The sequence below is a fragment of the Rutidosis leptorrhynchoides genome, chromosome 1, assembly GCF_046630445.1.
Source record: "Rutidosis leptorrhynchoides isolate AG116_Rl617_1_P2 chromosome 1, CSIRO_AGI_Rlap_v1, whole genome shotgun sequence".
Taxonomy (NCBI): Eukaryota; Viridiplantae; Streptophyta; class Magnoliopsida; order Asterales; family Asteraceae; genus Rutidosis; species Rutidosis leptorrhynchoides.
In genome coordinates, this window is record NC_092333.1 from 605333190 (window position 1) to 605342291 (window position 9102).

Here is a 9102-nt window from a genome sequence, read left to right on the forward strand (position 1 = left end):
TTTAAGGGATTTAAAGAAAATCTTATGTAATAAGATTTGGTTCTTCGATGATTTAGAAAACAGGATCTCCTTTGATTTAATGCGATAATCTGTTTCGATTTCTTTGTCGGATATTTCACTATAAATCCACCTCCTTCCCTTTCTTACTTCCATACCTCACATCTCTTACTCTTCCTCCTCTAATTCATACCTTAAGGTATCCTTTAAAATGCTTCATCCCGTTCTGATTTTTGTTATACTTCTAACTTTCATATCTTTCATTCTTCTCTTTCATCTACCGCTAGAAGAATCTATTCACTTTTATGATTTTTTTGGAATTATAATGTTTCTAATTCTCCCGTGTCTCTACGTCGCCATACGTATTGATATACACGGTTTGTAGTTTCTGGGTGGTTATTGGGTTTGATATCTTTCCTTATATTTCAATGCTCCTGGTTCTGTTTTCCATAATCATTGTCATCCATAGTTAATACTCTCTTCTATTTGCTGTGATCTATACCCCACTTTCTATTTTGGGACTTTGTCCCTTCGTTTCTTCTTCCCGTCCTTGAGTCAAGCGATCAATAGTTCGAAATTCGTAGGTATAAAATTCGGAATGAACATAGCTAATGCTCTAAGAAAGGAATGGTAATGGCACGATTTTGATTTGTCAAATTACCAGAATATCCAGGAAAATAGAACTATCAAGATGATTTGTTCTTAATACGTTTCGAAATTGGATAGAATGTAAAAGCCGTGTAACATGGCACATGATGATGGTACTGTGAATCATCACATTCCATTAGAAACTTAACATGACTTACTGTAATATAATGAAGTTGATCAAGTTTCATTATATTATACTAATTCATACATCAGTTCCCAACACTGCTTCAGAACATTCCTATTTTAAACTTGAAGGATTTAGAAACTAACACAGTTTCCTTTATATTGTAACGCAGATATTACAGAGAGATAAATGATTTCAGATAAGGATAGTGGTGAAAATATCTTCAGAAATATTGAGGATATTTATAATGAAAGATATGATAATATCTTGGAATTTCTAATGTCGAAGGATGATGATGAAGATTGACCCGTAAGAGTTTAGATTCAGAAGCAAGGTGTTTGCTATAGAATCGTCATAATTCTTTATGTACAAGTTTAGTCCTTGTAACTTGTTCAGAGTCTCCTTCATGGTTTGCTCAATCCAGTTTTCAGTACTAATTTTCTATCGAGCGTTCCTAACACTTCCTTCTTTTATCATCAACTTTTGGTCATTAAGACCTTCTACAACATGCTGCTTCGTCAGTATTTTTAAAGTTATCGGATCTGGGTCATTGGTTATCAAACCAAGATGGTTTAAGGAAAATTGTATTTTTAGATGATTAAACGCTGATGGTAATATGATGGAATATAAAAGGTTCTCCGGTAACGATGGCGAAAGAACAACGTATATATATCGAGATTGTAATAAGAGTAGTCTTACTGAGATATCGAAGTGGAGCTGTGACAAAATTAGTTAATTGAAAAGGAATCGCGTGATTGTTTTTGCTAATGGATGACAAGGAATTCGATGCGGATACGTTTTAACTATAACTTCGAGTTCGAAAATTTTCAGGTGCATAATTGTATGCATAAATCTATCTTCCGTAGACGAGGTGCGGCTGGTTCAATTTCTCGATCGAGATGTTTTCAAGAATCATGAAAAGTTATGAATGCGAATTGTAATCGTCAAGATACAAATGAGGTTTAAAATAGAATCAAGTGGCATACTTGAAGGATTGTTTAGTTTCATATGTAATAATCATCATTTTAACTCATTTTTAATTGTCCAAAGTTAGCAGTCCAATAGTCCGATTGTCCAATGGTTCAATAAATTCATATATGAACTAAATATATAATATTCGAATTACTTAATACGTATCGTGACCCGTGTACCGGTCTTGGTGTCGATCACAACTCAAAGTATATATATATTTTGGAATCAACTCTGACCCTGTATAGACAACTCCCACCTTCACATATAGAGTGTCTATGGTTGTTCCGAAATATATATACAGATGGGTCAATATGATAAGTCGAAACCTTGTATACGTGTCCCGTTATTTAAAATGCGTAAAATAAATAAATATATATCATGACCCATTATACAACGTGTTGTCTCAGAATTAATCCGACGTGTTGTTGTACATGTGTCCCGACGGTATGTAAAGTACAGAAATTAAAATTGCAAGAATGTAAATTATGATAAATTAAATATTAATCAGTTAGCTGGGAACAGTTAGCCGGAACAGTTAGCGTGTAATCCTATCACAATCTGTTTCTAACAATTTTTATTTTGCCAATGTTTCTTCATTATGCCACTTGTTGGATTCCGATAGGTAAAAATCCAAATATGAAATTTAAATGGAAATGGTTAATCTAGGGTGAACGGATACGTATATCGGTAATTGTAAGTAGGATAATAAATGATCGTTGAATCAGATTCGAAGAATGTACAGTGTAACTTGTTAATGTGAATTCTAAATATTCCTTGGGTACTACCCACCCGTTAAAATATTTTCATCATTAACAGTTTGTACGAAAGAAATTTTTAATTACAATCTTTATGAAAATATATTTGTATATATATTTTCTTCGGATGTAACTATGAATTTAATGAGTCAATAAAATATTCAACTCATTTGATTTATCGTTATTACTAGATTACATAATCTCCAAAACATTAGAGATTACATAATCATCATGTCGAACGAAGAACGATACATAAAGAAGAGGTAATCGGTGTAGAATGATATGTAGAACAAAGATCATATTCGAAGTTCAGATGATGATGTTGAGGTACGTGGTGCAGATGTGATTGTTGGTGGTGGTAATGATACGGTTGGTGTTGATGCTGATGATGCCGTTGACGTCGATGATGCTACTGGTACTACAGATTGCGAGGTTGATGTTGTTAACGGTACTGGTTATGCTACTGGTGCTGCTGCTGGTGTTTGTAACCTTCGCACCGTGTTCTCCAAAGCCGTCACACGAGCGCGAAGTTCGTTAATTTCTGCTAGTACACCAGGATGATTGGCGGTTGGAGTGAGTGAATGAACAAGATCCGAAATATGGGATAGGATATAATCGTGACGAGATACTCGAGAAATGAGAGAGAAAATGGTTTCTCGAACAGGTTCGCCGGTAAGTGCTTCAGGTTCGTCGCCAATGGGGCAATTCGGTGGGTGAAAGGGATCACCTTCTTCTTGTCTCCAATAATTTAGTATACTACGAACCCATCCCCAATTCATCCAGAATAGATGATGAGAAATTGGTTGATCCATTCCAGTGACGCTGCCTTCGGAGCCCGAATGGAAATCCATATCAGCGTAGCTGTCGGAGTCGGAAGAATTCGAACTGGACGCGGAGTTCATCTTGTATAGTCGGGGAAATGGATTTTTGGTTTGGAATAGATTATAGGAGTTGGGTTTGGTATTCTTCAATACATAATTTACATATGTATTTATAATACTCAAAATCCCGTGAATTACGGAGAATCTTTGAAATTCGTCAGGCAATGTCTATAGCAACAGATACGCTAGGATACGAATTTTGTCTATACACTATCGATGCACTAAATGCAGTAAGACGTGTCTAGACTTAAGAATACTAAGCAGGCAATTCCTAAGGATGATAAGCAGATGATTTTCGACTAGATATGATAAGCAAAACTTTTGACATGTACACACGGTCAAAGTCCAGACTCACTAATGCATCCTAACAACTACCAGTTAGACACACTAATGCAAGGCCTGGTTCGCTAAGACCAACGCTCTGATACCACATGAGACGACCCGACCCAATCCATAGGGAAGAATACAATAACATATGATAACATTGCGAGGTACTTGACCTCTATATGATACATTTTACAAACGTTGCATTTATTCTTAAAAGGAAAACTATCATTACATCAATATTTGACATTTTCGTCTAACATTTCATAATATCCAAATGACCTAATCTGTCATTTACTTATTAATATTCTCTATTGAACTCCAATGACTCGAATGCAACGTCTTTGTATCATGGCTTAAAAGGTCCCAAGTAGTATCCTTAACATGAGCTAATGCACAGCGGAAGACTTAATTCATACCTGAGAATAACATGCTTTAAAACGTCAACATAAAGTTGGTGAGATATATAGGTTTGATGCTAGCAGCGTTATAACAATGGACCACAAGATTTAAAGTTTATAAACATAATACACTCGCAAGTGTATGAAAAGCATTCCAAGCAGTGGGCACCCGGTAACTAGCCTTAACAAGAGTGTGTACCCCTGAGTTATAATAATATGTGCACCGAATCAAGTGCGTTCCGTTAACCTCGAAGTACTAAACACCCGTTCTTCTAGTTTACTAGAACAACATCTGGGTGGGGGTGTAAAACCCGATAGATCTATCTTTAGGATTCGCGCCTACCAGTTCATAAACCAATAGTTAAAGTTACCAAGCTAGGGGATTTTTGATTCAAACCCATGTAGAACGTAATTTTAGTCACTTGTGTCCATAACGTAAATCATTTATAAAAACAGCGCATGTATTCTCAGCCCAAAAATATTCAGAGTTTAAAAGGGACTATATACTCACTTTTGTCTTGAAGATATGTAATTTCAACTTGGTCTCCGATTGATATCACAAACCTATCCATATATAATATATCAATACCTTTTCTTTTTAAACAATCGTTACATATATATACTTATAATACTTTTAATACTTTTAATAATTCCTTAGTCCGTAGTTAGCAGTCCGATGTTAGTAATTCAATTTTTAATGGTTCATATTTAGGTGTTTAACCCCCATCGAAATAAATAAAACCCCCGATGTATTTGAATTGGTCGAGATTAATCTTGACCCACGGTACCGGTGTTGTCAAATGACGTGTTGCGTACATAAAGTACCGGTGTTATCAAATGACGTGTTGCGTACAATCATGGAATCTTATGATTAATCTTCTCGTATTGTTTACGGGTGATCCTGAACCATATAAAATTAAATTATGAGTACATATATATAAAATATCATGTTATTTTAAAAAGATGTGATTTATTTAATTTTTCTCCAATTATTTTCGTGGCTAAACTAGTCTTGGATATCCGATTTTGTTTCGGTCATAGTTTCTTCGTTACAACTCCGTTTTCGTTGGTTCAACTTACCACTTCCTTGGATCGAGTCCCTATTTAAGAATATTAACTGTAAATATCTTAGTTTGTATTCGAAATCACAGGTCATAGGTCAAACTTTAGTGAAACTTATGAAGTTAATCATTTTTGTTACAAAACATCATTTAATGACCATGTTTCTAAAAATACTTATACTTTGAATTAAATCATGAAATTTTTATGTGTTATCATATTCATAGTAAATATCATTTTTCCAGAAAATAAACCTCCAATTCAAAGTTCAAGATAGTTTTTAATTATCCAACCCAAAACAGCCCCCGGTTACACTCCGACGTCGTAAATTCAGTTTTTAAGGTGTTCTTTGAAAAACCAAGTTATACCTTGTTAAATTAGCATATATTTATGTTATATTACAGGTCTTGAAGTATTTTAAAAGTTAAGTTAGAAGGATCTATTTAGTTTGCAAACAAGTTTGAAAACATTCAAACTATGTTCTTGTTGTTAAAATTTTATACCACAAAATAAGATAGCTATATATATATGAATCGAATAAGGTTATGAACAAAGTTACTACCTCAAGTTACTTGGACAAGATTGCTGTAAAAGAGGAGTAAAAACCTAGAACAAAAAGAGTGATGGAATTGGATGAAAGATTGGAAGTAAGTTTGTGTTCTTGGAAGGATTCTTGAAGTGTTTTTGTAAGAGTTTTCTTATGGTGATTAAGTGATGTTTTTATGGCTAGATCCTCATGAATATTAGCTGAATGGTTATGGAGTTTAAGGCTCTTAAAAGTGTGTGTGTTTTTAGCTAGAGGTTTGAGGTAAAAAATGAATCAAAAATTGAAAATGGATGGAGTATAAATGGTGGTGTAAAAGGTGTATAAGTTTGTAATTTTGTGAAAAAATCTTTTAATCATGTGAAATTGTCATACTAGATAACAAAAGTAGTTACCTTATACATAAGGCATGAACAAGGGCTGGTTGGTGGTGATTTGATGTGTATATACCAATAGTAAATACGTATAGAAGCTAGGTATGATACGAGTATATATACTCTAGATATACGTATAGAAATCTTGTGAAAAATGGAATGAGGATTCAAATATAGCTATCTTTTGTGAATACACTTATATTATTTTATGTATTTAAATCCTTAAAAAGTGATTAAATACATTACATATACGATATATGTATAAACATTATAGGTTATAAGTATTTATGTCAAATAACGTTACGTATAGTTATCGTTTTGAAAACTTAAGTTAGTAGTTTCAAAATATACTTATAACTTATTGTTATTAATACAAAATGAGATATTAAAACATCCATAAATCATGTTAAATATAAATAAATACATATATATATACACAAACGTATAATTATCATATATTGTATAGTTCGTGATATCATCGGTCAAATTAGACGGTCAAACGTTGTGTAAAATTCTTTTCAAAATCATAAATCTCAACAATTTAGATTGCTTATCATGTTGGTAAGGTTTAATTTATGTAAATATTAATCTTATAAGTGTAAAACGATCGGAAAAATCCGGGTCGTTACATACCAAATGAATAATTAATCAACCAAATAAGCATGCAACCAAACACAAGGCCAAGGCTTAGATTGTGAACATTTACATACAATCAAAATATGACCAAAATGGAAGAACCCAAACCCACTTTTGGGTCTCCCAAATTTAGCCAAAACATACACCCACCCAAAACCAAAATTTTTTGCATTCTACTATCATGCATGTTCATAAAATGCAAAAATCTAGCGGGTTTAAAAAATCATCTCGAAGCATATTTCAACAACTTCGGCTCTAGATACCATTATTGAGATTTAACAAGTTTCATGATACATAAAACCTTTTAAGAATCAAATTAAAGAGGAAGCATGTTGTTATTACCATTTAAACTTGTTAATCTTTAACCAATTAAAGTTAAATCCCAATTAGGATCAAGTTATAAAGTATGCTTACAAACTACAAGCAAGTAAAGAGTTTATACCTACTACAAGCTTGTAAGTGATGATGAAGATGTTGAAGAATGGAGCTTCAAAATGTACCCTCAAGTGTGCAATACCATAATCCTTTGATGCAGCAACATCACCCTTTAAGTTAGTTAAGATTTAGACACTTAACTAGCTAATTAACCAAGCTTAAAACCCTTTTATTTGCACCCAAAATTCTGATCAGCAGCAACTAGAAAGATGATGGTGAATGGAGCCTTAAAACTATGAAACCTCAAGAGATAATACCCCAAACTTTTACCCAACACCTAATACTATGGTTAGGATTTATTAACACTTGAAGATAAGCTTCCAAACAAGCTCAAGGACTCTCTCTTCTAGCTCCAAAATTCAGCCAGAATGCAGCAAGTTTGAAAAAGAGAGTGTTTTTGCATGTATGGATGTATTATGTGTTCTCTCTTGAGTCAAGGACTTGATACCCATGTACCTTAATACTTGTGTTATGTTAAAAGTAACAAAACAAGCATGGGATGCTTGTCTTGGAGTCCCAAAATCTGCATTCCACTTCACATGGGTTTTATATAAAATAACCCTTTTATTTTTATAAAACTTGTATACAAAAAAAAACATGACTTGTTAAGTTACATACATATTTATTTTATAAACCTTTTATAAAATATAACACAATATATTGTTTATCCTTATAAACAATTAAGTCCTTAATTTACAAATTATCCAAATAATTTATCTCAAGTAATAATATTTTAGAAAATCGATTTTCAAAAATTCAAGTGTCGCGTATTGATTTAATGATCCATTCATTAAGATTAAATACGATTAAGGTGTCGGTAAGCTTGTTATTGGGTATGACCCGACTTGGATCATAACATATTAGCCACATTAATTAAATATGTCTCTCGGGCATACGAAAACCTTCAGTAGTAAGTCTATCAAGCGTTGGATTCCGACCGAGGAATCTTTTGTAGTGAAACATCTGACTAGACCCTTAGTACATTGTCGGTCCCAGACCATGCTAGTGTAGTCACCAAGCATATAAACTTCGTACGTGCACGCTGAAGCACAGCGGTTGTTGTAAGCTGTACCTCTGCTAAGTAAGGCCATGGAACCCGGCCAGTGTTGATTAGTACATTACACCATAATGCGGTCTCAAGCATTGCACCCCGCTTGAGGGATTCTTTGTTAATTAAGGAACTGTTTGTTTAGACACATAAAGGATTGGACCATTAGGATAACCAAACGTGTTCATGGAAGTCAGCTTGACTTGGCCATGGTGTTCTTCATGGTTGAACTCTTTTTAAAGGGCCTAACTATCTTTTAAACCCAATCATTAACGAAAGCATTGAAACACATCACGTCTCTCGAATATGGTAAACCATGTATTCTATTATGCTTAAGAAAGTTTAGACCATTGTGGAATGTTAATACATCACCCAACCAAGTCGCTCAATTGGATGAGCCGTCTGAACGTGTATGCCTGTATTCAGACTGCACGGGCGTCTGGGGTAAGGGACGTTGCTGTCTATTCAGAATCTTCAAGCCTAACGCAGTACCCAGTGACATGTCTTATGACAGGGACGTTTAGGACCAGTGTAATGAATACAAGGCCTCTGCCTATTCATGAGCTAGCATTCCATAATCTCGGCAGAATAACTGATGAAGTCATAGTATACACTCACTTTAACCTTATCTGAATTACGAATTTTATCACATTTACTTTATCTGTCTTATAAATTAGAAAATCCCAAAATTAAGTAATCACTACTCCTTCCTAACTATCTTAGGCTTAAATATAAGTTCGATTCTACTAATATCTCAAAAATACGACTCTAGGTCATATAACGACCCGTCCTAATCCATCTGGATGAATACATTACATTTGGTTACATCGCGAGGTACTTGACCTCTATATGATACATTTTACAAACATTGCATTCGTTTTTAAAAGACAATCTTTCATTACAT